Source organism: Phocoena sinus, chromosome 20 (genome assembly GCF_008692025.1).
Source record: "Phocoena sinus isolate mPhoSin1 chromosome 20, mPhoSin1.pri, whole genome shotgun sequence".
NCBI classification, from domain to species: Eukaryota; Metazoa; Chordata; class Mammalia; order Artiodactyla; family Phocoenidae; genus Phocoena; species Phocoena sinus.
Genome location: NC_045782.1, coordinates 50,940,572 through 50,968,506, shown reverse-complemented (window position 1 = coordinate 50,968,506; position 27,935 = coordinate 50,940,572). Strand labels below are relative to the sequence as shown.

The 27,935-nt window shown below is 51.9% G+C and overlaps 1 protein-coding gene across 3 annotated transcripts in view; it reads right to left on the bottom strand.

Moving 5' to 3' along the window:
• UBE2O (ubiquitin conjugating enzyme E2 O) overlaps positions 1–27,935 on the bottom strand; it is a 56,463-nt gene that overhangs the window by 13,292 nt on the left and 15,236 nt on the right. The window contains exon 1 of one of the 3 annotated variants that reach the window (XM_032617185.1): positions 137–558. The exons of the other annotated variants lie outside the window; for them this stretch is intronic. The gene's annotated coding sequence lies outside the window, so the exon portion shown is untranslated. Of the gene's footprint in view, positions 1–136; positions 559–27,935 lie in introns of those variants that run through there. 3 annotated transcript variants of the gene reach the window in all.

Genomic DNA, 27,935 nt, shown 5'->3' with positions numbered 1-27,935 from the left:
ACGTATAGCTAAGCGCACAAACCCTAAGCCCAGAGCTCGGCTTTGCCAAACCCCACGCGCCCCTCCAACAGCACCTGGATCAGGAGACAGCACGCCAGGTGCGACCTCCCGCACCAAAGGCAAACACCGTGCTCACCAGCGGTAACTCTGATCACGCTGAAAAGTGTGGCTACATGACAAACCACGTAAGGCCTCATTTTAAATTAAAGATTTAACAGCCCATTCTGCAGAGAGCCAAACATCTTGCTGTGAGTGGAATCCTTTTTCCAGCTTCTGCCTGCCCTGCACCCCTGCTGCCGAGTGCTGAGCAGGGTGGGTTGGAGGAGGAGTGTGACACTGGGCCGAGGGTCACCCTGAATCCGCTATCAGCCTCACCACCTTCTAATCTGGGCCCTCCTGCCCGGCCAGTCACAGCCTGCTCGTTATCGACTGCCCCGCAGAGGACTGCAAGCTGCTGAGTAACCGACTCTCGACTCTCGGGATGCCGGCTTCTGGAGCCTGGCCAACTGCGCAGCAAGCACTGACCCATCCCTCCATGACAAAGCCCCTCCCCCTGCCGGGCACCGGATGCCCCAGAGCAGCCCAGGCGGGAGACGCTTCTCCACTGGGCCAGTGCATCTTCCTTGCTGGCTCCCCAAACCTGGGGCCGCTCCTCTGTGGTTCTTCACTGAGTCCTGGGAACCGGTGCATCTCTGTGTGACTGCCCACCTCCCTGGCTCAGGCACCTCCAAGACCCCAAACCAGGGGGATGGAAGAGCTGTTCCCTCAAACACCCAACCAAACACTCAAGATCACTCCACCGCAGAACGTGGGGCCTGGAACGGTGACCTCACGAGAGGAGAACTGAGAAGGGAGACACGCGCTTAAGGGCACCGAAATCCTGGCAACGACTAAAGCAAACCCTGCTATTTAGTGGGATGTGACTTTAAAAAAAAGTAAAGGGGAAGCAATGGGCCCGCCATCAACAGGTGACAGAGATGCTCCTACAGGGACACAAGCCCGTGTTCCAGATGAGAGGGAGCCCCGGTGTTAAGCACACCGGACACTCACCTGCGCTGGCGCTGCAGCCTTGCAAAGCAGCCTCGCGAAGCCCTCGCTCCTGTAATAGGTGGGGTGAGTGGCTCAGAGGATTAACGAGGCAGTGAAAGCACAGACGGCCACCAGGCGCCTGGCCCACAGTAAGGGCTCAGCCAACGCTAAGTGCTGTGATCACCCCACCTGCCTCCTCTGCCCCCTAGGCGCAGGCTGAAGACCCTGAGCTCAGGATCCAAGATCCCAGGAGGCTGCAAGGGGCCACGTGGAACGCTGCTAAGGGTGTGCTGGGATGACAGTGCCCTTTTTCTAATTCAAAGAACCTCCCATCCTGGAACCCTCTGGGCCCCAATCCCTGGGTGGGACATGGTATTTTCAGTGCTGTCCCACCCTATGTCAAACCTCTGCTCTCATTTTAGACTTCAAAAAGCCACAACTGCAGGTCTTTCCAAGTTGCCATAGAAACCAGAAGTTGCAGTGAGGGGAAATCCACTGGGAGATGGCCAGTGCTGCATGGGGCGGGAGGTGACGCCATGCTTGGAGCAGCTGCGGCTGCGGGCACAGGCTGCCTCGCGGGCTCAGGGACCCTGAGGAGAGACCCAAGTTGAGTCTGCACATCATCCCAACCTCGGCGTCTGTGTCAGTCCCCGAGAGAGCTGCCAGGAAAGGAAGGGAGTGGGCCAAGTGCAGACCCTAAATCAGCACAGTCTTTGATGGGACACAGCCCAGCCTCGCTGCCCCCGATGGGGTACGGGAAACTGAGGCCCCTGCTCTGAGGCCGAAGCAGGAACAACACAGCCAGCGAAAGCTGTCACGGCAAGGACAGGGGTGGGTTTTCTCCCTCCTCCCTCTGTAGAACCTCTGCGAGGCTGTGGGGCAGGCAGGTCCCCGAGTTCCCAGGAGGGGGCCTGGTGAGCCAGCGTGTCCCCGGATGTGGCTCTCCTGACCTGCGCTTGGCCTCTTGCCCGAGCCTGACTCCCTTCCACCCTGAAGCTGGGTCTCCAGGCTCTTCTGATCTGGCATGACAATGACAATGACAGTGTAGAGCAGAGCGGTGTGGCAGGGAGGACAGAGGGGTGCAGGGGCCACTATTCTGGCTACGTTTCTTTTTTTTTTTCTTTTAATTTATTAATTTATTTTGGCTTCGTTGCTGCACGCGGACTTTCTCTAGTCGCGGCGAGCGGGGGCTACTCTTCATGGCGATGCACGGCCTTCTCATCGTGGTGGCTTCTCTCATTGCGGAGCACGGGCTCTAGGCATGTGGGCTCAGTAGTTGTGTCGGCCCCCGGGCTTAGTTGCTCCACGGCATGTGGGATCTTCCCGGACAGGGATAGAACCCGTGTCCCCTGCATTGGCAGGCGGATTCTTAACCACCGCGCCACCAGGGAAGTCCCTCTGGCTACATTTCTTTCCCTTGGGAATTCCAGAAAATGAGAACAAGACGCCTGGGAGGGCAAGGATGACTTGCAAGCCTCTCCATGCTCTTTCACAAGTTTCCCTTCCAGGTGCCCACGTCCCACCACACTGGGCACTGCTCCTTTCACATCCACCAGCCGCTCCAGCCGAGCAGCTCCCACGGAACAGCGCTTACCCACGTCCTCCTCGCCTCTCCCTGTTCCAGACACATGCTCCCTGCATCTCGAAGGCTTTCAGAACCCCTGCTCTGGAAGCCTCTCCTCACAGCGACAGCACAGCTGGTGTGTATTACACTCCATGCAGTTTTCTAGCACTTCCCGTGTTTTAACCTGAGAAATCCTCAACTCCACGAAATAAGCATACTGTCATTGTCTTTACAGATAAGTAAACCGAGACAAAGAGAAAATAAGTCATGTGTTCATGGTCACACGGCTCCTAAGTGGTGCCGCTGGGACTTCAACTCAGGCAGTCTAGCTCGAGTCCATTCGCTTAACCACAGAAAAAGCTCCTCCCTCCCCAGAGCAGTAGAGATAGGGACAGAGTAAAACACATTTCTGGCAGGTCCACACCCTCTGAAAGACAGTAATTCTTCTCCTGGTTATAAAAGCAACAACTGCTCTATTCATTTCTGGGGCACATGGCAGGCGGCTGTAGTGGCCTCTGCCTGCGGATCAGGGCCCTGAGCGCCCGCCGAGGCCGCCAGGTGGGAGACACCACCGGGTCTCAGCAGCCTGCCCTCCTCTGCTCCTCCCACCCTTGAGAGATCAGGCACCCAGATCACAGGCACCAGACACTGGAGGCTAACACCAGACGGCGCTGTGCCTGCCCTAGGAAAACGCCAGATTGTAAAGTGAAACTAAATCATGAAACGGAGCCACGTTTTTTGTCAGGCGCACCCTGGACGCAGTTTTAAAAAAACTGTTACCAGCGTGGGATCTGAGGTGGAAGGTGGATAGATTTTAACTGTCATTATTGGTTCTAGAATTCTGAACAACCTCTGAAGTGGTGAACTACTGTTTAACATTTCTTGAGGGAGAGCTGTAGCTATCAGAGGTTTCTGATTAACAAAAAAAAGCAAGACAAGAAAGGTAACACACCAAAATGTTAAAGTGTCTGAGTGAAGAGGGGCTACAGGTAGTTTTAAAAACGAACATCGGGGGCTTCCCTGGTGGCGCAGTGGTTGAGAGTCCGCCTGCCGATGCAGGGGACAAGGGTTCGTGCCCCGATTCGGGAAGATCCCACATGCCGCGGAGCGGCTGGGCCCGTGAGCCACGGCTGCTGGGCCTGCGTGTCTGGAGCCTGTGCTCCGCAGCGGGAGAGGCCACAACAGTGAGAGGCCCGCGTACCGCAAAAAACAAAAAAAAAAAACAATAAAAAACCGAACATGCATTACTTTGGAGACTTTTAACATGTTTTTAAATTGACGTATAGTTGATTTACAATATTGTGTTAGTTTCAAGTGTACAGCACAGCAATTTGTTTTTGTGGGTTCTTTGCAGATCGTATTCCGTTACAGGTTATTACAAGAGATTGGGTATAACTCCCTGTGCTCGGACACTTTTGTGACATGTCTGCGGGATGTGCCTGGTGGAATCCGAGAACCCACATCCTTTGCTTCCACTGCCTCCTCTGGAAACAGGAGTAGCAAACAACACACCTGCCCCGCATGGCGAGGATTCCTGCACCTGCTCTGGAGGAAGAGAGCCAGGCTTCAGGGAGGACAGGCACTGGTGAGATAAGTCCCGCTTCTGACTCAGCCTCCATTCTAGTGCAGCAGAGAAACAGACAGACAGGCACGTGTGTGCGTGCACACACACACACACACACACACACACACACAGAGGTCAGGTGGTGCTATGTGCCATACAGAAAACCAAGGCACTACCCAGGGTGTGTGGGGGAGAGGCTGGAAACGGGAGGGGAGCAAGTTATTTATTTTGAGAGGGTGACCAGGGAAGGCCGCTCCAAGGTGACATGTGACCAGAGGTCTGAGTGTATTAAGGGAGTGAGCTTTCCAAGCAGACAGAAGAGCCGCCCTGACGACCCTGGATGTTCGACGCCCAGCAGAGGCCAGCAGGGCTGCGACAGAGCAGCAAGGAACAGGAGGCGAGGCCAGGCGTCTCGGGCCTCAGAGAAAAAGCACCAGGGAAGGACCTGAGAGTCCGTCCTGAGTGACGGGAGCTCTTGCAGGTCTCTGAGCGGGGGCGGGGTCACGTTAAAAGCGTCATCTGGCTGTTGAGCAGGGCAGGGTGACCAGGTAGCCCAGTGGTTCTCAACTGGGGGCAACTCTGCCCCCGAGAGGACATCTGTAACGTCTGGAGACACGCTTGGCTGTCACAGCTGGGGGGTGGGTGGGTGGGGGCTGGTTCCTGGTGGTTAGAGGCCAGGGACACTGTTAAACATCCAACGATGCTCAGGACAGCCCCCCACAGCAGAGCATCAGCAGTGCTGAGGCTGAGGAGCCCTGAGGCTGTTCCCAGGAGAGCCTGGTGGCGCTGAGACCAGAGGAGGGTGAAAGGATCACTCTCCAGATCCTTTCTGAAGTTTGAGCTAATAGGTGCTCCAAGTGGGAAAGCAATTCAGTGGCAAAGGGAGGAGGGGGGACACCGCTGGAGGAAGGCAACATGGCAGGGGGGCTGAGCACTTCCGTCCCACCCCCATTTGAGCTCCAAGGAGCTCTGCCCTGGCCAGGAGGCCCACTCTCTGCCCCTTGCCCCGCGGGCTGCCCGAGGCGCACACTGCTTCCCTGAGCTGCAGCTCTGACGCCTAGCACTGACGGCACAGCAGGAACGACGAGCTGGTCCCGCAGCTCCTGGTCTTAGACTCTCATTCCCAACACTGCTCTCGATTGACCCTAACGCACCATATAAAAATGTTCCAAGGACAGAAAAAGGCAAACTGAGGCTGATCAACTGGTTCGAAGTACAAGGAAGCTGAAACAAGAAGTTACTTTAAAGTGGATTTGAACATCACATCCTGTAGGACTGGGTGGCCCTAAGGGCTGGCCTGCTCAGTGGGGGCTGAGCACCCACCTTAGGAAAAAAAGCAGGCTTCATACCTGGTCCCTAAGATCAGTATCCACTAACAGGGCTCCCAGTGTGAGAGGGGAAGAGGCAGGAAGTCCAACAATGGGCAAAGGAGGGCCATTAAAGGGGCCGAGCGTCTGCGTCAAGGCTGGAAGCCACCCGCCCGCCACTGCCATCTCCTGTCAAACTCCAGCAAGGCCAAAACACAGGGGAGGAGAGGCGGGTGTCCTTGGGACCCACAGCAAGAAAGCCGCACAGTCTTCCCTGGGGGTGAGTGACACGAGCTGTACCAGATCCTCGACTGACAATGGGTGTACCAGCACCCACAGCCTCGGGTCGCAAGGACGAGCTGTCTGCCAGTCCCACACTGTGCCCCTGGGAAGTGAGTGGGCGATGGGGGGGCCACGGCTTGCTGTGGCCCCCGGTTTGGGCAGTGTTCAGTGGCCTGAGCCAGGCCCTTCCTGGGGAGGGAGAGGAGAGAGGAGTGGAGTGCCAGGGCCAGCAGACACTCGGGAGATGAGGCTGTTTACCTAGGCCAGGACTCAAAGAACAGATTCCTAAAAGGAATGTAATGAGGTGAGGCCAGTGCTGGAAATTTCTAAAGGCTTGCTACTTCCCAAGGGGTAAAAAGAATCTGAGAAACACCATGCCTCCCACCTCTCATACAGCTAGAGCTGGGACAGTGGTCAATGTGGGGTGGGGTGGGGAGACTTCAGGGCCTCCTAACCAGCCCCTCTCACTCCCTCAGCCGAGGTCGCAGATGCTGAAGAAGGCCCCAGTCCCGCGGCCCCTGGGTCTACTTGGCTGCAAGCACCCCAGCTCACTGCGGTGGCCACCCAGCTGCACTCCAAGGCAAGATGGAATGGGCGACATGCTAGTCACTGGCTGAGAAGCCCAGCTCAGTCTAGGGGGTGAGAATAGAGGAAGCCATTCAGTAGGAACTTTGCTAATCCTAGGACTGAGGTCATGGAAATTTTTTTTAGTGCTTCCTATAGATTCAAGGCTAGAGAAGAATACAAATGTAAAATAAGGAATGTACACAGTCTTTAAGGAATTTAGAAGGATCTGGCACAGAGATGGGTGGGGAAAGGGGAAGGGCAGGCCCAGGGATATTAACTCCCTCCCTCCGACTCAAATACAATTTGGAGGCCAGAGAAGCTAAGATGCCAGATTGGGAAGTTTATCCCACACTGCAGAATCCTGAAAAGGCCTTGGAAATCCTAGAATGGAATGCTCCCTAGAGCAGTGTTTTTCCTTCTTTTTTTTTTTGTCTTTTTGCCGTGCCAGTCGGCCAGAGGGATCCCAGTTCCCCGGCCAGGGATTGAACCCAGGCCCTCGGCAGTGAAACTGCAGAATCCCAACCACTGGACCATCACGGAATTCCCAAGCAGTGTTTTTCAAACTGAGGGCTGTGACCCATTAGCGGGTTATGAGATCAATTTAGTGGGTCGTGGCCAACACTGGGTGTACCACATACAGGAAGGCTAGGTACCGTTTTTTTAATTTATTTTATTTTTGGTTGCATTGGGTCTTCGTTGTTGCACGCAGGCTTTCTCCCGTTGCGGCAGGCTACTCTTCGTTGCGGCGCGTGGGCTTCTTACTGCGGTGGTTTCTCTTGTTGCAGAGCTCGGGCTCTAGGTGCGCAGGCCTCAGTAGTTGTGGCACGTGGACTTCAGTAGTTGTGGCTCGCAGGCTCTAGCGTGCAGGCTCAGTAGTCGTGGCGCACGGGCTTAGTTGCTCTGCGGCATGTGGGACCTTCGAGACCACGGCTCGAACCCGTGTCCCCTGCATTGGCAGGCGGGTTCCCAACCACTGCGCCAGCAGTGAAGCCCCGAGGTACTGTTCTGAGAACCCTTTTCCAGGTGCGTATATAACATACATGTGTCCTGGGTCACGATGTATATATAATATGTTCTATGGCAGGTCACTTTCAAGAAGTCTGAGGGCCCCACCCTGCCTACCTGCTCTGCTGGCTCCCTCTGGCTAGGGTTTCAGCCAGTTACAAGCAGAGCGAGACCTCTCTTCTCGTCAGAAGCTGGTCTAGATCTAGCCCAAAACAAGAAAACAACCAAAAACCCTAGGATCTAAACGTTCACACACAGGTACTGTGGGAGTGGGGAACTTTTAATTCTTTCTGACATTACCTAAAATGTCAGTAAGTTGGCCTTCAGAAGAGTGGACCTGGGAGTGGCAGGAAATGGTACTAACTGTGGGTTGGAGCTGGGCTCCTCTTCCAGCTTCCAGTTCTGAATGGATGTGGGGATCTGACTGGCCAGTGAGTCTAGCGAATGCCCGTGTAATGACTTTCTCAGAGCAGTTGACCATCATGTGACTGAGTCCCTGAAAATCCAGCCATCAGCAAACTGCCCACCTGAGGATCGAAGGTTTTACCAGCAAACACCAATGGCCAGAGGGCCTCACATGCCGGGGGCAGGAGGAGAGCTGGAAATGGCTGGGCAGTGGAAGAAAAGGCAAATGCCGGTGCCCCTAACTGGAAAATTCTGTCAATCACGTGCTACAGAAACCATTCAACAGAAGCTCTGCTAAAACCCAAAGACTGGGGTCAATCAATTCAATAGTTCTTTAGTGTTTTCCATAGATTCAGAATGAGACAAGAATACAAACACATAGGTACGTGTCCTGGCTTTACAGAACTTACATTTAGATGGGGGAGACAAAATGAAAATACCTGAAAACATTTATACACGTAAATACACTGCCGAGCTGGGTAGAGAGCTAAAGATCCCTGTTTCCAAATGGCAGGTGGGGGAAGGCAGGAAGGGCCAGGCTGCAAAGGAAATGTGCATCAGAGATGCAGGCAAGGGATGCCACCCCCCGACCCCTGCAGATGAAAACTGGCCAGGCCTCTGTACTCTCAACCCCCAGGGGTAGCCCTGTCTCCAGGGACCCCTCTCTCTGATGGCACACCACAGTCCCGAAGCCTGTAATCAGGGCCGGCAATGCAGCATGACTGCATCACTGCTTGGAAACTGCAGCTGCGGCTTGCCAGCTTGCTGAAATGGTCCTTGCTGAAATGCTCTGCCCAAGGGGACAGAGAAAGGGGACTGAGTCCAACTGCCTGCTCAGTGAGGGGGAAGGACCGGGGAGCTGTGCCTGGCGCCAGGCCAGCTGGAGCCCAGGCAGCAGAGCTGGGTCTCTGCAGATGCTGCAGTGTTTGGGGTGCAGCACATGCGTTCCAGTGGCAAGAGCTGGCGTGGAGAAAGAACCCAGCACTACACCCAGTGTCTTGGCCCCGGGCTTATCAACCTGGCTCTAAAAAGGACAAAACAGCCCAGGACTCCCGGATTAGAAAGGAGGGTACAGACAGGCAGCTTTAGACTGAGAAGGCCTCCCTCCTCAAGAGGCATGACTAAAAGGTAGAAAAGTAAACAGCATGACGTCCTGTCTGTTCTCATGGCCGGGCTGCTGGGCATCCATCCCCGGGAGTAAGCAGACAGCAAGCCCACGGTCCAGGTGCAGATAGAGCCCAACACTGCCTTCCAGACCCCCACCCTAAGCCCCACGTGTCTGATGTCAGGTGAGTTCACAGAACAATGACCCAGGCTGGTAATCCCACGAATAGACCTTTACGGAGCCTGTGCTGTGCAGGAAAAAGCCCCACGTGGAGGTACTGCTCTGGTAGCTCTCATTCCACAGAGGAGGCTGGAGGCTCGGAGAGGTAAGTGACCTGCCCCAGGCCACCTGGCGCCAGGATTCCAGAGCCCTGGATCTGCTAGTGTCCTTCCTCATGTGCTGTGCGTGACCCTCTGCACGGCCCTTTCTACTCCAGGGCATCGTCCTGGATCTCGCTGAAAATGCAGACTCCCAGGCCCCAGCCCAGCTGCCTTAGAATCCACAGGTTAACAAGGTCTCCAGGTGACCCACGTGCACATCACCTCGTCTTCACGTAACAGTGGCTCTTAACAGAGGGGCATCAAGATGGAAGGAGGGCCCCATCCCAGGCTCACTGCCCACAGTCCCCAGGATGGTATTGTAAAAACAGGCATTCTGAAAAAGTTCCTAAAGTGATTTTGATACATATCTCCAAATCCTGGTTATTCTGACTGGCATTTTAAAGGCAGTAAGGGAGGAGGAGAAACAGCTAAAAGGGACTATTTCTGAGTCCAGTGGGGCAGGTCAAGCCCACTCTCAACTATAAGGGACCCCATGAGGAAGAAACACAGCCTCCCTGAACCCACACCAACCTCTGCTTGCTCCTCAAACACCTGTGGTTACTATTTCAAGGCATGAAATGGATCCCCAGCCTAGGGTACAGGGTATCACTCAGGCACCAACTGGCCTGGCAACTCTGGCACAGACCAAATGGCTCCTGGGGGCCGCTATTACCTCTTGGTTTGACCGTTAAGTCCTAAAAACCTGACTGACCGTGAAAAAGCAGAATCCCTGAGGCTGGGAGGAAGCGTCCCTCCATTCCTGCAGGCACAGTGAGACGAGGCTGCGGCTGGCCACACAGCCCAACGGCCAGGTCCTGCAGAGGCCACGGTGCTGCCACTCCCCAGCTGCATGCGCTAAGTCCTGTCACCTCCCTGGGCATCATCTGGCATGGGCAGCCCTGGGCTGGACAAGCTCTGGGCCCTTCCAGCCCCAGAGCTCATCCCCTGCAACGTCTCCAGAAGCCCTGGAGTCTACCTGCCCAGCACCTGTCCCTGCCGAGGGGCCACGTGGGTATTCCATTTGCAAAGTGAATCCCCTGAAAGGAAAAGATGGCACTGGTGCACACGGCCTGAGAAGGCCCCGGGACAGGAGCACCAGGGCAAAGCCTGGACGAGGCCCCTGACAGTTTCTCTCCCCAGGAACTTAGAGCTCAGCTGGAGAAAACAAGTACACAAAATAACATCTACAAAGACAGAAACAAGATGCAAAAATTAATGTACAGGGGCTCCCCTGGTGGCACAGTGGTTAAGAATCCGCCTGCCAATGCAAGGGACACGGGTTCAAGCCCTGGCCCGGGAAGATTCCACATGCCTCGGAGCAACTAAGCCCGTGCGCCACAACTACTGAGCCCACGTGCCACAACTACTGAAGCCTGCGCGCCTAGAGCCCGTGCTCTGCAACAAGAGAAGCCACCGCAATGAGAAGCCCGCACACCGCAACCAAGAGTAGGCCCTGCTCGCCGCAACCAGAGAAAGCCCGCGCACAGCAACGAAGACCCAATGCAGCCAAATATAAAAACAAATAAATAAATAAATTTATTTTAAAAAAATTAACGTACAGGTGCCTCTTGAGCTAGATGTCATTACTAAAAAGTCTTTTACAAATTGAAAGGATTTTAGAATCGGAGAGCTATTTCAAGAAAACCCACAGGAAATCTTATAGTATGCAAATTACCACCTTCTTATATGGTCGAAATTCTCCTCCCCTCTTAATGACTGCAGACACACCCACCTCAGCGATGAGCAGATACAGCCAAGAGAGAACCAGAGCGCGTGGGAGAGGGTGCGCTCAGCTGGATGGTGGGGTGGCACTAAGGTGCCTGCCTGGAGGAGGTGCGATCGGAGGAGGTGGCACCGCACGGGCCAGGGGGCCAGCAGGAGGTGCTCTCAGGCCCGGGTGAGCCTGGAGGGAGGGAGGGAGGAAGGGAGGGAAGGGTAAGGAGTGTCCGAGCGCCTCACAGACTTCATCTGGGCCTCACAGGCCCCTCAGGAGGAGGGTCCTGGAAACGATGTGCCAGGAGTGGGCACAGGGCTGGCACGCACCAAGTGAGCCTCTCCCCAGTCCGCCTCCTGGCACCAGGCCAGCCTCGCTGCCCCACGGCGCCCCTGAGCTGTCTGGGGAGAGAGGGTGACCAGTGAACAGACACCAGCACGCAAGACCCTGGCCTGATTCTCTTTTCTGTACGATTAAGCATGAAACTTCATTCCTTCCTTCCTTCCTTCCTCCGGGCTCCTCTAGGTCCGACATAGAAGGACTTCTCAGCCAGAATTCATATTATCACAAATCTGAAGGAGGACACACTTCCTGAAAGTGAGAGATCAAAATGTATTTGCACTATTGGACGCCCACCTCTAGACACCAAGCCCTGAAATCAGCAACTGCAAGGTACTGCTTTGGCCGACACACACCACTATGTTTGGTCTTGAAGGGCAACTGATGGAAACCACCCTATGGCCCCATAAAGACAGAGTGGAGGAGTCTAGATATATAACTCATCAGTGTGGAAACAGCAAAAGATTATGAAGAAGAACGGAGGCAGCCTCGACAGGCCCCTTGGGAGGAGGACTAGGCTTTACGACAACTATCAGAAGCCTCAGAACTCTTTCAAAAACACACATTCCTGGGCTTCCCTGGTGACTCAGTGGTTGAGAGTCCGCCTGCCGATGCAGGGGACACGGGTTCGTGCCCCGGTCCGGGAAGATCCCACATGCCGCGGAGCGGCTGGGCCCGTGAGCCATGGCTGCTGAGCCTGCGCGTCCGGAGCCTGTGCTCCGCAACGGGAGAGGCCACAACAGTGAGAGGCCCGCATACCGCAAAAAAACAAAACACATTCCTGATTTTTTTTTTTAACCCCAAACCTACTGAACGAATCTCTGGGTGAAGCCAGGAATCTATTTCTTAACATTCGCTGGGCGAGTCAGATAACCAGCCTGGTTAAAACAGCTCTACTTCAACCAGTATGCTTCCTTTTCTTCTAAAACAAAATAGGACTACTAGGGACATTTGGTTTTTTTGTTGTTTTTTCTTTGTTTTAATTTTATTTATTCATTTTTGGCTGCTTTGGGTCTTCATTGCTGCATGCGGGCTTTCTCTAGTTGTGGAGAGCGGGGACTGCTCTTCGATGCGGTGTGCGGGCTTCTCATTGCGTGGCTTCTCTTGTTGGGGAGCACAGGCTCTAGGTGCGTGGGCTTCAGTAGTTGTGGCATGTGGGCTCTAGAGCGCAGGCTCAGTAGTTGTGGCACACGGGCTTAGCTGCTCTGCGGCATGTGGGACCTTCCCGGACCCGGGCTCAAACCCGTGTCCCCTGCATTGGCAGGCGGATTCTTACCACTGTGCCACCAGGGAAGCCTCGGGACATTTGTTTTTAATTTTTAAAAAATTTAAAGATAAAAATCTGGGGATCAAGATGCAAAAAAGCAAGGTGGATTAAAATAGTGAACAAAGTGAGGTTCAGCTCATAGCCGGCCCTCAGTATCCCTGACACACTCCTCCTGCAGTTCAGCCCTTGAACAGACACACAGGCACCAGGTCCCCTAAACGATGTGGCCCCAACTCTGACCTCTGCTCAGGTGGTCCAGACCCTGGTCTAGGTCAGCTTCCAGACAGACACCAAGAACAAAGCCCCAGACCCTGCTGACCAAGAGCCCTGTGACCTGACCCAGGCCAGCTGCTGCCTAGATGGCAAAGAGCAGAACCTGCCAGTTCACATCCCCGGACACCTGGGGGACACGGTTTTCCCACCATAAAGACTTCCAGGCAGGAAGGCAGCTCCTAGGCCCATGCTGCGGCCACAAGAAACGTGATTTTTTAGAGCTGGGTTACTGGACGGGACGCAGCTGGTGCATCAAATGTGGCTCTTCTCTCCTGTAAGCACTCTGAATCTGAGAAAGAACTGCCCTGGCAGGAAGGCGAGTCACTGCCTGAGGCACATCCTCCAAGACAACCACGAGGACCTCGGCTCACAGACGCTCCCGCTCCCTTTTCTTCACCTTCCTCTCTTCACACCCACAGAAAAATGACAGCATCTTCAAAACGATGTCACCTCTGGTCAGCAGAGAGCTGGGGACTCATTCCCGCAGTGGCTCACGCCGCCGAGCCTTATCTCCACCCAGAACGTCTGTGGCTCCCGCGGTCCATGCTCCCAAACAGAACCAGCTGCTAATCAACGGCCACACTCCCGGCAGAACGCACCCCACCTTCTGAAGCTGACTCACACTGAAAGGGATCCACTCAGCACTGCTATTTCTAAAAATGCAAATATGGGAGGAAAAGACAGTACAAATAACACACCAGACCCCTGGTCCGAGGCCGAGTCCTTGCTCAGGAGTCAGGCTCTCACTGAGGTGGGCTGTGGGAGCAGGGTGGCTCATCTCCCCACGCGGCTTTGTTTTCATCATACCTGTGGGCTCAGAGCCCCCACCCCACCCGTTCCCTGAGCCACCCCCAGGCAGGTAAGGGGGATCCACACCAGACGGGCAGGAGCTTCACGACCCTCCCCAGAATGACTGTGTCAGAACCATGCTGGTCCTCTGCTTTCCTCAATTCCAAAACTACATCTTTCCGAGACAAACCGGGGTGGGTGCTGCAAACATCCCCTGCCCGCCCCCCACCCCGGAAGCAAGAGCTTGACGAAGGCACAGGAAGCCAAGGAGGAAGAGACACGAGACCCCCGGGATGGAGAGCGAGCCAGGGTCTCGCATCACCGAGTGATGGTCTTAACAGCCAGCTGGTCCCAAACTGCTGACAGCCCTCTGGACCTGCCTGATCCCCACCGTGGATGCCACAGCCACTGACAGGCACGCAGACAGGCTGGCCCCGCCACTCCCCAGTGCCAACCTCGACAGTCACATCTTCCTTTTCTCAGTCACCCCATGTCACTAGAATTAGGTCAGGAAGGCATCAGGTAGCCAGCCTTCTGAGCAAAGATTTCTAACAAAATGAAGCACAAATACTTAGCAGTCGGCTTCTGGGCTGAGTCGTGGTAACTGGCATGGCTGGGAAAGTGGAAAGGACTCACCACCACCCACTGGAGAGAGGTGAGGAGGAAACACCTACTGGCTCGGGCCTGCACGGTCACAACCCCTCCAAAGACTGAAACGCCAGCGTCGTCGTCATTTAAGCCACCAGAGCATGGAAGGTGACCATGTTCTGCTCTCCTAAGGATGGCAGTAATCAGCACCACTGAGATACACTAACGCATTACAATGGACGCACTAGGGTGTCAGCACCCCTGCTTGAGGAGGGCTGGAGGCTTGCCAGGAGTACGCAGTACACCTTTTTTTTTCTTTTTAAAATTTATTTTTGGCTGTGTTGGGTCTTCGTTGCTGCGCGCGGGCTTTCTCCTGTTGCTGCAGGCGGGGTCTACTCTTCGTTGTGGTGCACAGGTTTCTCACTGGAGTGGCTTCTCTTGTTGCAAGGCACAGGCTACAGGCGCGCAGGCTCAGCAGTCGTGGCTCACGGGCTCAGTAGTTGTGGCTCGCAGGCTCTAGAGCACAGGCTCAGTAGTTGTGGTGCACGGGCTTTGTTGCCCCGCGGCATGTGGGATCTTCCCAGACCAGGTCTTGAACCCATGTCCCCTGCATTGGCAGGCGGATTCTTAACCACTGCATCACCAGGGAAGCCCACAGTACACCTTTTACTATAAACATCTCAGCCTTCCTATCTCTCCTACCTGGGCTGTCCCTATTTCTCTAATCCCTGGGGCCTCAGAGCTGGCCAATGGTCTGCTGGACCAGAAATCTAAAGCAGAACCAGAAGACAACCCCAGACTGGCGTATCTGAAGAATCCTTCCCACTCCCGCAGGTGTATCCAGACGCCCTCAAGGACTCTGCTACGGTCCATCCTTCAAGGTCCAACCAAGCCACGTGAAGGTGACAGTAGGCCTGTGGAGATGGGTTTTGAGATCTAAGCCCCAGGACGTATGTGGCACGTGGTAAGTAATGGAAATAGTAGTTCTCTTGCCCTCCCACGCCCACCCCGCTTACGCTCTCCCAGCAATTTCAGTTTACTTCACCCATCAGTAGTTTGAACTAGCCTGAAACAGCAGGTAATATACAAAGCTGTGAAATGAACCACACAGGGAGAGGGCATGCCAGGTGTTTTAACCTGAACCTGGCTTTCCTCAGGCCTGGGCTTCAGACCTGCCCCTCCTCTCTCAGGGTCTCGACAGGGACAGAGCCCGCCCTGTAGGAAGTCTGAGTTGCTTCCTTTGACATCTGTCATACGGTGCTCACTCCATCGACAGTGGATAATCCATCCATCCACCCACTCATTCAACAGTCTGCATACCTACCAGGACGCCAAACGCTGTGCCTGGTGCTAGCAAGACACCAGGCCATGAGGAGCCAAGAGAAGGGGCGGGGGGCGGAAGTGCAACAAGCAGCTACACACGAGGAGCCGCCACGGCAACAATCACGGCCTTTACGTTTGCCCAGACAGCTGACTCAAGCCTCTGTCCAGACGTCACCCCCTCAGGAAGCCCTTCTCCGACCGCCTGTCCAGCGCTGCTGCTCCCTGCTCACCAGCCCCGCCTGGCACAGGGCGGCCCCAGCACAGCGCCTGGGAAACAGACAGCACTCAAACGCGTCCCCCAGGGCAGAGGCTGCAGGGGGACCCGCGGGAACGGGGACAGGTGGCTGAAAGCAGTGGTCAGCAACGCCCACGCTGGAGGACAACTGGCCACCCAGGAAGCAGGGACCAGAGAGGCTGGCGGGAGGAGAAAGGAAGAGGCAGGTGGAGGGGACGCGGGCTAGGCAAGGGCCTCTTTTTGAGACTTTAAAGTTAGGTGTGGCGGCGGCGGCTGAGGGGCAGTCTGGAGAGTCTAGGCTGCGAGGTACCCAGGGAGATGCCTCCAGCCCAGCCGTGCGAGAGCCAGAGCCTGGCAGCTCTACGAGGCTGGTGTCCCACGGGCACCCTGGAGTCCGGCCGCCGGGCCACCCCCGCCGCCCTCTCCGGGTGCAGGCAGGCTGCAGGGCCCGGCTTCTGCTCCCACTGCGCCCCCCTCCCTTCAGCCCCAAACGTCATGAGCAGCCAGTTCCCAGCAAGAGACCCTCGTCTGGCAGCCACCTCCGCATATGTGAGCTGCTCCCCCAAGCAGACCACCCGCGGCTCAAGGGCAGGGTCCCATCACACACAAGTCTGCACACACGGACTGCAGTCATCGGCCTGGCCCAGAGGCTCAGCTCCCCTCCCCACCCCCAGCGGCCCCCCTGTCTAAAATGACAGTTCCGGGCGTGACCGATGTCCACAGGTGCAGACACCGCCATTGGTGGTGCTCAGGGCCCACAGGCCGGGGCCTTTCCCAGGGTCTTGGAGGAGTGGGATGGAGACCCAGCAGCAGGCTGGAGGATGGGGAGACGCCTGCCCTTCCCTGCTTGTTATCACCCTGATGTGTTTCCTTCACTTCAAGCTTTAACAGAGCTTTAAGACTAGGCTTACACAACGGTGGCTTTTATGAAAACTGAGTCTTTTTTGGAAGGGGTGGGAAGCAGGAAGAGAAGCAAGGAAAAGGGCAAGGGGGGGCGCGCGTGTGTGCGTGTGCATGTAGTGGAAAAACCCACTGATTCTACAGACCTTTCCTGATTCTCAGGAGAGTTATATAAAAAAATAGGATAATAAAAGAAATGGGAGGGAGGGGATTACCAATAGCTTCAAAACACAAATCAATCCTAGCACCCTTAAAAAAAAAAAAACCTTCGGGCTTCCCTGGTGGCGCAGTGGTTAAGAATCACCTGCCAATGCAGGGGATTGGCAGGGACACGGGCTCGAGCCCTGGTCCGGGAAGATCCCCCATGCCGCAGAGCAACTAAGTCCGTGAGCCACAACTACTGTGCCTGCGCTCTAGAGCCTGCAAGCCACAACTACTGAGCCCATGTGCTACAACTACTGAAGCCCGTGCGCCTAGAGCCCGTGCTCCGCAACAAGAAAAGCCACTGCAGTGAGAAGCCCACGCACCGCAACAAAGAGTAGCCCCAGCTCACCACAACAAGAGAAAGCCCGCCCACAGGACGAAGACCCAATGCAGCCAAAAATAAAAACAACAACACAACAACAACAAAACCCTTCACAGCTTTCCACTGACTGAAATCTGAGGGTTGAGTTCCAGAAATCCAGGTAGAATAACCACTTAAGAAACAGACTTTAAAACAGTAATACTTCAACCTTCACTCTTAACACCCCAAGTTCCTCATGCTCCCAAAGCCAAGAGAAGGAAGCATTTCAGAAAAAGAGCTGCTCCACACGGATGACAGTGATCCGACAAGCAAAAACGACACTACTTCGGAGAAGAAGCAAGGTGAGGCCATCCGTCCCGCTGTTCTGTTCTGAGTCAGTCAGCCTTTCGACAATATTAAGTCCAGTTTTGATCACTACACTAAGAGAATGTGGAGAAGTCTGAGAAGGTTCAGAGCAGTGCTAGAAACAGTATCTATGAGGAAAGAGGGAAACAACTTCCAGGAGAGAAGCCCAGGACTGTAATTTCTGCCGTCAAGTCTATGACTTTCCTGGGAATATGGAACAATTCTAAATGTCAGTGGAGAATTTAAAGTAGGGGTGGCTGGGCTAAAGGAAGAAACCAGGGTCAGAAATTACTCTCCAGAACGGGCTTCCTGAATGTCGATCTGCATATCGTTAAAGACCCTCCCGGAGCAGACACCCTCCATCCCTCCTGCATCAGACCCGCCCTGCCCAGCAGGGCAGCCGCCAGCCTCATCTGGGGACTGAGCCCTTGAAATGTGATGTCTGAATCAGGATGTGCTGGAACACGGAGAGGATTACAAAGACTTACTACGAAGAATGCAAACTACCTCATTAATGTTTTTTACATCCGTTGTATGTTCAAACAATGTCTTGGCTCTATACTGGCTTAAATAAAATATATTACAATTAATTTCACCTGCTCCTTTTTACATTTAAAAAATTGAGGCCATGAGAAAAAAAACTTTCAATAGAAAGTGAGGCCACTTTCTATTGAACAGTGTTGGTTTAAACCAGTAAATTCTTTAAAAAAAAAAACAAAAAAAACCAAAGAGTTCCAAAGGGCTTAACGACACAAAACAGCAATGCCCTGTCTTACTGTCTCAATAGCGCTCCCCTGAGAAAACCACTTTCTAATTTCTTAGCAGTTTGAGTATTCACCCATATACATAAACAATATGCTTGCACCTCTAATTCCTAAGTTATTAACTGTGGACATTACCTAGGGACCTCCTGTTTCTTACCCGTCCCCTGACAACCCCTTACCTTGAGTCCATCCTTCCGACAGTTCTGCAGCTTTGACAGAAACAACCTGAACGTGCTGGAGTGGAGTAAATGCGGCTCACAGCTGGACTCCGTGTGCTCTGTGGATACACACAGCCTGTGTACGGATTGAGAATTCTATCAAAGAGCTGCCCCTAACTTTTCCAAACATGCTCACACAATCCATCAGGTGACTCTGGGTTCTGTCTCTCTTCCTTGGAGATCTCTCTCCTGCAGAATTCCAGCCTGCCTCTCCAACAGCCTGCCTGTGGGGGAATCTCGTTTTCTGGATCCCAGAAAACTCCCTTGTCTTGGTGGAGCACACCTCCCACCAGCTTCTGGAGGAAGGTCCACGGGAGGCACATTTTTCCAGTCCTTGCAGGCCTGAGAAGAAATACTCGTCAGGTAACTGGCTGCATGTGAAACTCCCACAGAACATCGAGGGCTTCGCTCTTGTCTTCCCACCCGAGGCCTCTGTCGTTAACTGGCACTTTTGCTCTGTTTATATTCATCGTGATCCGGGCGGATTTATTTCTGTTACCTTTAGGGCTTTCTGCCTACCACACTTTTTCTTTGTTCTTTTTTCTAGTGAAATGACCTAGTTTTTATCATTCTGGATATTCTCCCTCTATTGGTTTGAAGGCTTCCCATCCTATTTCTATCCTTAACATTTTAATATGTCTACTTGACTCAGACGATCTAAAGCAAATCAGTGTCCCTCCCACTCTTCCCAAACGGTTCAAAGATCTTAGAAAGCGTTAATTCAGATAATCCCCTCTCATTTCCATCGATTGTCGGGATTTCAGTTTTTGACTCTCCTCAAGTCAGTAATGATCACCGTTTTGTAAGTTAAAGATGATTTAGCTCTACCGCACGTTTCTGCCGTGTCTGTACGCCATTTCTTTTTGTCTCTCTCTCCTGGGTTTAGTTTCCTTCTTCCTGAAGTACAGAGAAGGTCTGTGAGTGAATGAACTTAGTTTTTCTTTCTGTGAAAAACGCCTGTATTTTGCTCTCACTATACTATGGAATGATAAGCTGGTCACTGAAAACTAAGCTTATTTTCCTCAGCACACTGAAGATTTTATTCCATCGTGGTCTGGCCTCACTGTTACTACTTAGACATCTGCTGAGTATCACTGCTGAACCTCGGGAGTAATCTGTCTTTTCCTCTCAAGCTGCTTTTAAGATGCTCTTGATTCCTCCTCTGGGAACTCCATCCGACTCTGCCCGGGCCCCTCCTCCCACCCTCTGAGCTTGGCACTTCCCTCCCTCAATACCATCTATACCATCTCTCTGGATCTCTGCTAATTCTACTTCACTTCTTCAGATCTATTTTCCAGTTCATGTAATTCTCTCTTGTGGTGTGTCTATTCTGCTATTTAACATCTCCACTGGGTTTTTTTTTTTGCGGTACGCGGGCCTCTCGCCGTTGTGGCCTCTCCCGTTGCGGAGCACAGGCTCCGGACGCGCAGGCTCAGCGGCCATGGCTCACGGGCCCAGCCGCTCCGCGGCACGTGGGATCTTCCCGGACCGGGGCACGAACCCGCGTCCCCTGCATCGGCAGGCGGACTCTCAACCACTGCGCCACCAGGGAAGCCCTCCACTGGGTTTTATATGCAACGATTAGAGTTTTCATCGTAGAGATTTGGTTCTTTTAAAAAACAGTCTCTAAAACGTACTGTATCTTATTCTTTCCTTGATTTCTATTCTTTCTTTAAGCCCTTCAATCACTTTAAACGTTATATTTAATCTCATTATCTGAAGTTTTAAAATGTTGGAAATCCTCCTGTTTGTTGTGACAGCTGACTCTTCTTTATGATTTTTCTGTATGTTTAGTAATTTCTCAGCACGAGCTCATCATTTGTGGAAATCACAGGATTCCAAGTGGCCTGCGTTGTGGAAGGGTCATTCTACGGAAGTTTTGCTTTTCTTTCTGCAAGGACCTCCAGGAGCGTCACCAGCCTCGTGCTGGCTTGGGGATTCCTGAAAGTGGGTATGATAAATACAGACCTCAAACTCAGATGTTTCAATCGCTCATGGGAGACTTCCCCTAACACCTCACGGTGTGGGGCAGTGATAAACTTCCTCGCCATTTCTCTGGCTTCATGGGGGAGATTCTGTCACATCTTTTTTTTTTTTTCCCCTTTTACCAGGGAATAGCCCTTTGAGGGGATTTCTATTTCAATTCTACACATTTTCATTAAAATCCAGACTTCTATTATTGTTAGGGCCTGTTTTAGGGCCCAATAAACACCCCCCAGGCTGCTACGACATCAGCAGCCTATTCTGCTCTAGTTTTAGGTTCCCTCTTTGATTCTGGTGTCCTGTTATCCCTTTTCTTTCTTATATGCTTAGCTACATTTAAAATGTTTGTTATATTTTACATAGCACTTCTAAGTGACTGTAGTTAAGAGTGGTTCTACGTTAGCTCAATCTACCATGTCAGATTGGAAACCTACTCCGTTGCCTCCTGCTTCCCAGGAGGTTGAAAATCCGATGCATCTTCATTCCCAATCTTTTTTTTTTTTTTTTTTGCGGTATGCGGGCCTCTCACTGTTGTGGCCTCTCCCATTGCGGAGCACAGGCTCTGGACGCGCAGGCCCAGCGGCCATGGTTCATGGGCCCAGCCGCTCCGTGGCATGCGGGATCCTCCCGGACCGGGGCACGAACCGGTATCCCCTGCATCGGCAGGCGGACTCTCAACCACTGCGCCACCAGGGAAGCCCCCCAATCTTTTTTATGCGACTGTTTTCTCTCTTTGGAAGCTTTATCCCCAGTGTTCTGGAATTACACAACGTGCCAGCTAGGACTTTTTCCATTCACCATCCTGGAACCTTGTGATCTTCAATTCTGGAAACATTTCCGATTTCCTTGATACATTTCTGCCCTTCATTTTCCCTTTCTCTCTTTATAGATCTCCTAGATGTCAGATATTTTATTGTATTTGCTGGGAGTCTTTGTCAACTCTTTTCTTCTAATATTATGTTTGTAATTTCCAAGAATTATTTCTTGTTCTGATTTTTATAGCATCCTGTTTTATTTCATTGACAAAATGTTGACTCTTATTTCAGGCTATTCACTATGTGTTCTGAGGGTTTCTTCTGTTCGCAGTATCAACTGCTTCCTCTGACACATCTTTCTCTTGTTTGTTCTAGCCTCTACCCTTCATGTTGGGAGCTTTCTGAATATGCTGTGATCCTTGGCTGTCCATTCCTATTTTAAAATGAGTCATCAGGGAAATCTTTGTGGTGATGGTACAGTCATGTACCTCAACTGCTGAGGTGGTTACATGAAGCTGCATGTGACAAAACGGCATAGAACTGTACACACATCGTATACATGTCAATTTCCTGGTTTTGCTATTGTCTGTGGTTATGTACAATGTAACCATTGGGGGAAACTGGATGAAAGGTGCAGGGGACCTCTCTGTATCATTTTTGCAACTTCTTATGAATCTATAATTATTTCAAAATAAAAAATATAAAAGTAGGGGCTTCCCTGGTGGCGCAGTGGTTGAGAGTCCGCCTGTCGATGCAGGGGACCCGGGTTCGTGCCCCGGTCCGGGAAGATTCCACATGCCGCTGGGAGCGGCTGGGCCCGTGAGCCATGGCCACTGAGCCTGTGCATCTGGAGCCTGTGCTCCGCAACGGGAGAGGCTGCAACAGTGAGAGGCCCATGTACCGCAAAAAAAAGAAAAAAAAAAAAATATATACACATACATACATAAAAGTTGAGGCAATAAAAAGATGATGGAAGCTTTGTGGACACAAGCAAGCCTTTGGACTAGGACTGATCATATTAGCTGGGGTAGCATCTAGCGTTTGCTGTGAGGGACTGCCAAACACTAGCAACTGCGGGCCTGTCTCCGACACTGTTCGTTCTCCCAGAGGGAAGTCCTCCAACCCCGCGCCTGGCCTGATCTCAGGCTATGGGATTTCCCCTTGAGCATACAGACGTCCATGAACCCCCCTTTCAGCCCAGGGTTACACTGACCCCTTCGCTCCACCTGAGGTTCCTCATCTAGAGTCTCTGGTTTGATTTCTCCGGAACATCAACCTCTGCGCTCGCGTGGGCAGAGGGGATAAGTATTCTCTGGTTTGTACTGGAGGGCAGGTAACTTGGGGAATTGAATTTCTCCCTATACAGACTCTCAGTTAATCCCTCTGTCTTTAGGCCCAGACCGCACTCCCGCCCTGAGGACACCAGGCTTCCCACACTGCTCCTCCCTGGGCCGAGTCTCTGAGGCACCAAACATTTCAGCTCCTGCTCTGCTGCTGCAGTCACCATCCATCATCCACAACTTGAAACCTACTGTCAATTGTCTTCTCTCGCATTCTTTCTCCTCGTGGGCTTAGACATTTTTTAAATTCTTTTTTTGAAAAAATAAATTTTATTTATTTATTTATTTTTGGCTGCGTTGGGTCTTCCTTGCTGCGCGTGGGCTTTCTCTGGTTGCGGTGAGCGGGGGCTACTCTTCGTTGCAGTGCACCGGCTTCTCATTGCAGTGGCTTCTCTTATTGCGGAGCACAGGCTCTAGGCGCGTGGGCTTCAGTAGCTGTGGCACGTGGGCTCTAGAGCGCAGGCTCAGTAGCTGTGGCGCACGGGCTTAGTTGCTCCGCAGCACGTGGGATCTTCCTGGGCCAGGGCTCAAACCCATGTCCCCTGCACTGGCAGGCGGATCCTTAACCACTGCACCACCAGGGAAGCCCTAAAAAATCCTTTTACTGTCATCTTAGAAGGGCTTCTGGAGGAAGTGGAAATAAATGTGTTCAATCGCCCCTGTTTACCTAAATATACCATGCCAACCAGAGCTCTTTAACCTTAATTTTCCAAAGTACTTACACATAACCATGGGACACATTTGAAGACGGAGAGACGGTAATGTGTCAACAAAAACAAGAAACCACAAATTCAAAAATTAGAAATCCTCAGTTGCGACAATCACGTACAAGTATTTGCACACTACCTACTAGACACCAGTGTATCTTTGAAGGGCTCTCCCAGTATTGCTGCTCCAAGATTCGAAACGGCGGGAAGGGAAAAGAAAGCACAACTCCCTTAGAAAGTGCCCCAGTCACCTGAAAAGGCCACCTGTCTGCTCCCACAAATAGCTTTTTGTTTCAAATGTCGGAGAAACTTTAAATTCCATAGATCGCTGTGATTCAACCATGACAGTCAGAACTGATCCAGGACAAAGCTGGGCTCCAGGTGGGAGAGACTCACTGTCAGTGTAGAGCAACAAGCACGAGTAATCAGCACTTTACACACTTGCAGAATTAAATTAGACTCTTAAATGCTAACCTAAAAACAATCCCTGAGAAAGTCTCAGGACATAAATAGCAGCACATGTGCCCCTCGGCAAGACAGTCATGCTGCTTCAGGAGGGAGGATCTGTGAAGCAGCAGCAGCTAAGACACACTCTGAAAGCCAAGGGCCTCTGTGAACCAAGCGCCGTTTGTCACACACAGGCAACCTCTCACTGTTTCGGCACAACCATGCCTTCAACCTGCCGAAGGGCTACAGAAACGACTCAGTTACCAAAGCACATGCATGTCAAGCATTTCATCGCCTACTGCGCAAGAAATATTATAATCCGTACTACGAGAGCGAGCCAAGGAAAACAAAAGAAAAGATGGTATGGGCTCTGCCTTTGAGAAACTTCAACTGTAAATGGCGTCCTACGCATAGTTCACGTGACTGGTACGTATGTGAAACGCTGCCCCACTGTCCAAGAAGCCCTATTCAACAACCCCTTTCTTATTCTAGAGTGACTGTGGAGCAACAGGTGGAAAACACTCAGAACTCAGTTCTTAGAAAGATTTAGAACTTAAAGACCTTTCAGTTTATAAGGGTCTCAAATCCTCTAGAGCATATTTAAGTAGGAAAGGAGGTTGAATCTCAATGTAATGCAAGACACCTGGCACAGACCCCTATGACATGCATAGGGCACCTACCACAGACCTGTGAGAGTCTAAAGAACACCCAAATGCAGGGTCTCAGAGGCAAGCCAACACATAACCCAATTAAAAAAATAGACATAAGGGGCTTCCCTGGTGGCGCAGTGGTTGAGAGTCCGCCTGCCGATGCAGGGGACGTGGGTTCAGCCCCGGTCCGGGAAGATCCCACATGCCGCAGAGCGGCTGGGCCCGTGAGCCATGGCCACTGAGCCTGTGCGTCCAGAGCCTGTGCTCCACGACGGAAGAGGCCACAACAGTGAGAGGCCCATGTACCGCAAAAAATAAAAAATAAAAAAATAAAAAATAAAAAAATAGACATAGGATTTATGTGAATAGACATTTCTCCAAAGAAAATATACAGATGGCTAACAAGCACATGAAAAGACACTCAACATCATTAGTCATAAGGCACATCGCATCACAATGTGATACCACTGCACTAGGATGGCTACAATCAAAAGACTGATAATAACAAGTGTTGGTGAGGATGTGGAAAAACTGGAACCCTCAAACACTGTTGGTGGAAATGTAAAATGGTGCAGCCACTCTGAAAAACAGTTTGGCAGGTGCTCAAAAGAATAAACACAACCCAGAAATCCTACTCCTGGGTATAGTACCCAAGAGAACTGAAATATATATGTCCACAGAAAAACTTGTACAGCACACAAATGCGCATAGGAGCACTATTCAAAATAGCCAAAAGGGGGCTTCCCTGGTGGCGCAGTTGTTGAGAGCCCACCTGCCAATGCAGGGGACGCGGGTTCGTGCCCCGGTCCGGGAAGATCCCACATGCCGCGGAGTGGCTGGGCCCGTGAGCCATGGCCGCTGAGCCTGCGTGTCGCAACCGGAAAGGCCACAACAGTGAGAGGCCCGCGTACCGCAAAAAAAAAAAAGAAAAAAAAACACCTCACAGGAAAAGAGTTTAGATTTGTGGTTACCAGAGGCAGCGGTGGGGTGGAGGGGGAACTGGAGGAAGGTGGTCAAAGGTATAAACTTTCAGTTATAAGGTAAATAAGCACTAAGGATGTAACGTACAACATGATAAATACAATTAACACTGCCGTACGTTATATATGAAAGTTGAGAGTGAAGCCTAAGAGTCCTCTTCACAAGGAAAACAACTGTTTTTCTTTTATTTTGTATCTATGAGATGATGGATGTTCACTAAACCTAGTGTGGTCATCATTTCATGATATATTTAAGTCAAATCATTGTGCTGCACACCTTAAATTTATACAATGCTGTATGTCAATTATATCTCAATAAAACTGGGGGGAAAAGCAGAGGCAAATTTTCAATATCATTTTTCTATGTTAATAGTTTAAAAAAATCTAATTCAGTCTCACTGCAGAACCATCACAGAGAAATTCTAAACAGGGTGTTAAAATATGCCTAGTCTCGTAAAAAAAATTATATATATATATATATATATGCACAGAATAGACTATATCTGGTCATAGTGGTGGAAATGGTAGGAAGGAAACAAACATTTCATTACATACTCTTTTAAACCTCTTGAATGTTGTTCCATCTGCATATATTATCTATTTAAACACACACACACACACACACACGCATTAAGATTTCAATTTAAAGTCAGTCTTACAGGGCAGACAAGCTAATTAGCAATATTCCCCTAAACCTGCAATCATACGTACTGTGCGGGCTCCCAAACATGACGAAGAAACTGAAGCAGAGATAAACGATTCCCCCGTTAGTAGTAACTGCTGGCCAGCGCTATGCTGAGCGGTGCTCAGGGTGATCTCATCCAATTCCCAGCAACTGTACAAGATTCTGTCTACGGGTCTGGCTGTGGACACAGCAATTGCAGGTCTACATGCTGACGCCAAGCCCTGTATCTGAACACCTCCTGTCCCTCCGCCTTCCCACCCCAGCTTACTCACTGCCTCCTCGTCCAGCCCTCTGCCTGGGGAATGCACACGCCCTGAACTGAAGGCACAACAGACCGGCCTGCCCATCCTGCAGGGCTCAGGGAAACCCTCTGGCACAAGAAGGGCTTATTTCTTGGCAACAGGGGCGCGGCCACAAAAAGGCCCAGTCAGCTAACCTGAGCTCTAGTCCTCGAGATGCTGCCAACTAGCTGGGTACTCCTGCATAAGTCACAAGAAGCCTCACCAAGGGGCTTCCCTGGTGGCGCAAGTGGTTGAGAGTCCGCCTGCCGATGCAGGGGATGCGGGTTCGTGCCCCGGTCCAGGGAGGATCCCACATGCCGCGGAGCGGCTGGGCCCGTGAGCCATGGCCGCTGAGCCTGCACGTCCGGAGCCTGTGCTCCGCAACGGGAGAGGCCACAACAGTGAGAGGCCCGCGTACCGCAAAAAAAAAAAAGCCTCACCATGGTGCTGGGAAATAGGCGTTCTAAGATGGAAGTGTAAGTGGGTACCACTTGGGGGGGTGACACTTTAGCAAAATGAATCAAATCTTAAAAATACGTTCTGGGGGGCTTCCCTGGTGGCGCAGTGGTTGAGAGTCCGCCTGCCGATGCAGGGGACGCGGGTTCGTGCCCCGGTCCGGGAAGATCCCACATGCCGCAGAGCGGCTGGGCCCGTGAGCCATGGCCGCTCAGCCTGCGCGTCCGGAGCCTGTGCTCCGCAACGGGAGAGGCCACAACAGTGAGAGGCCCGCATACCGCAAAAAAAAACCCAAAAAACATTCTGGGACTTCCCTGGTGGTCCAGTGGTTAAGACTCCGTGCTCCCAATGCAGCAGGCCCGGAATCGACCCCGATCAGGGAACTAGATCCCACACACATGGCGCAACTAAGAGTCCGCATGCCTCAACACTGTGTGCTGAAACAAAGATCCCGTGTTGCTGCAAAGAAGACCCGGCGCAGCCTAAATAAATATATAAATAAGTAAATAGATAAATAAATATTAAAAAAATGTACTCCTATCCCTTGACCAGTAATTTCATTTAGGAATTTATCCTAAGAAACTTAACAAGATAGAAAAAAAAGTAGTATAAGATGTTAGTCCCATCATTTAAAACTGTGAAAAACAGGCAACAAACTAGCTTGTCAAGAGACTGGTTAAAGAAATGGTTTCATCCATCTGATGGAATTATGGGCATTCATTAAAAATCACGCTGTCAAAAAAATTTTGTTTTTAGTATTTATTTATTTATTTAATTTGGTTGCACCGGGTCTTAGCTGTGACATGCATGTGGGATCTAGATCCCTGACTAGGGATCGAATCTGGGCCCCTGCATTGGGAGCTCGGAGTCTTAACCACTGCGCCACCTCAAAAAATTTTTTTGAAATGGGGAGAAAATGTTACGAAATAGAAACACCTCCACCTCTGAACACCCAACTTCGGAACACTGTAGACAGGCCCAAAGCTACATTCCAGAAAGAAAACAGTCCTACTCAGCCTTCCCAATTGTGCCTGCAGTGAGTCTGCATGTGTTCCACAAACGTTAATCCCATCACATCTGAAAAGAGCAAAGGCAGTGGGCACCACAGCTGCTGTTAAAAGAACTTGAATATGCAGGCTCCCAAGGTTACAGATGACAATTCCAATCAAGAGAACGCAGAAAGAGCATGATAAATCGTACTTGAAGAGTAGTTTATGGGATG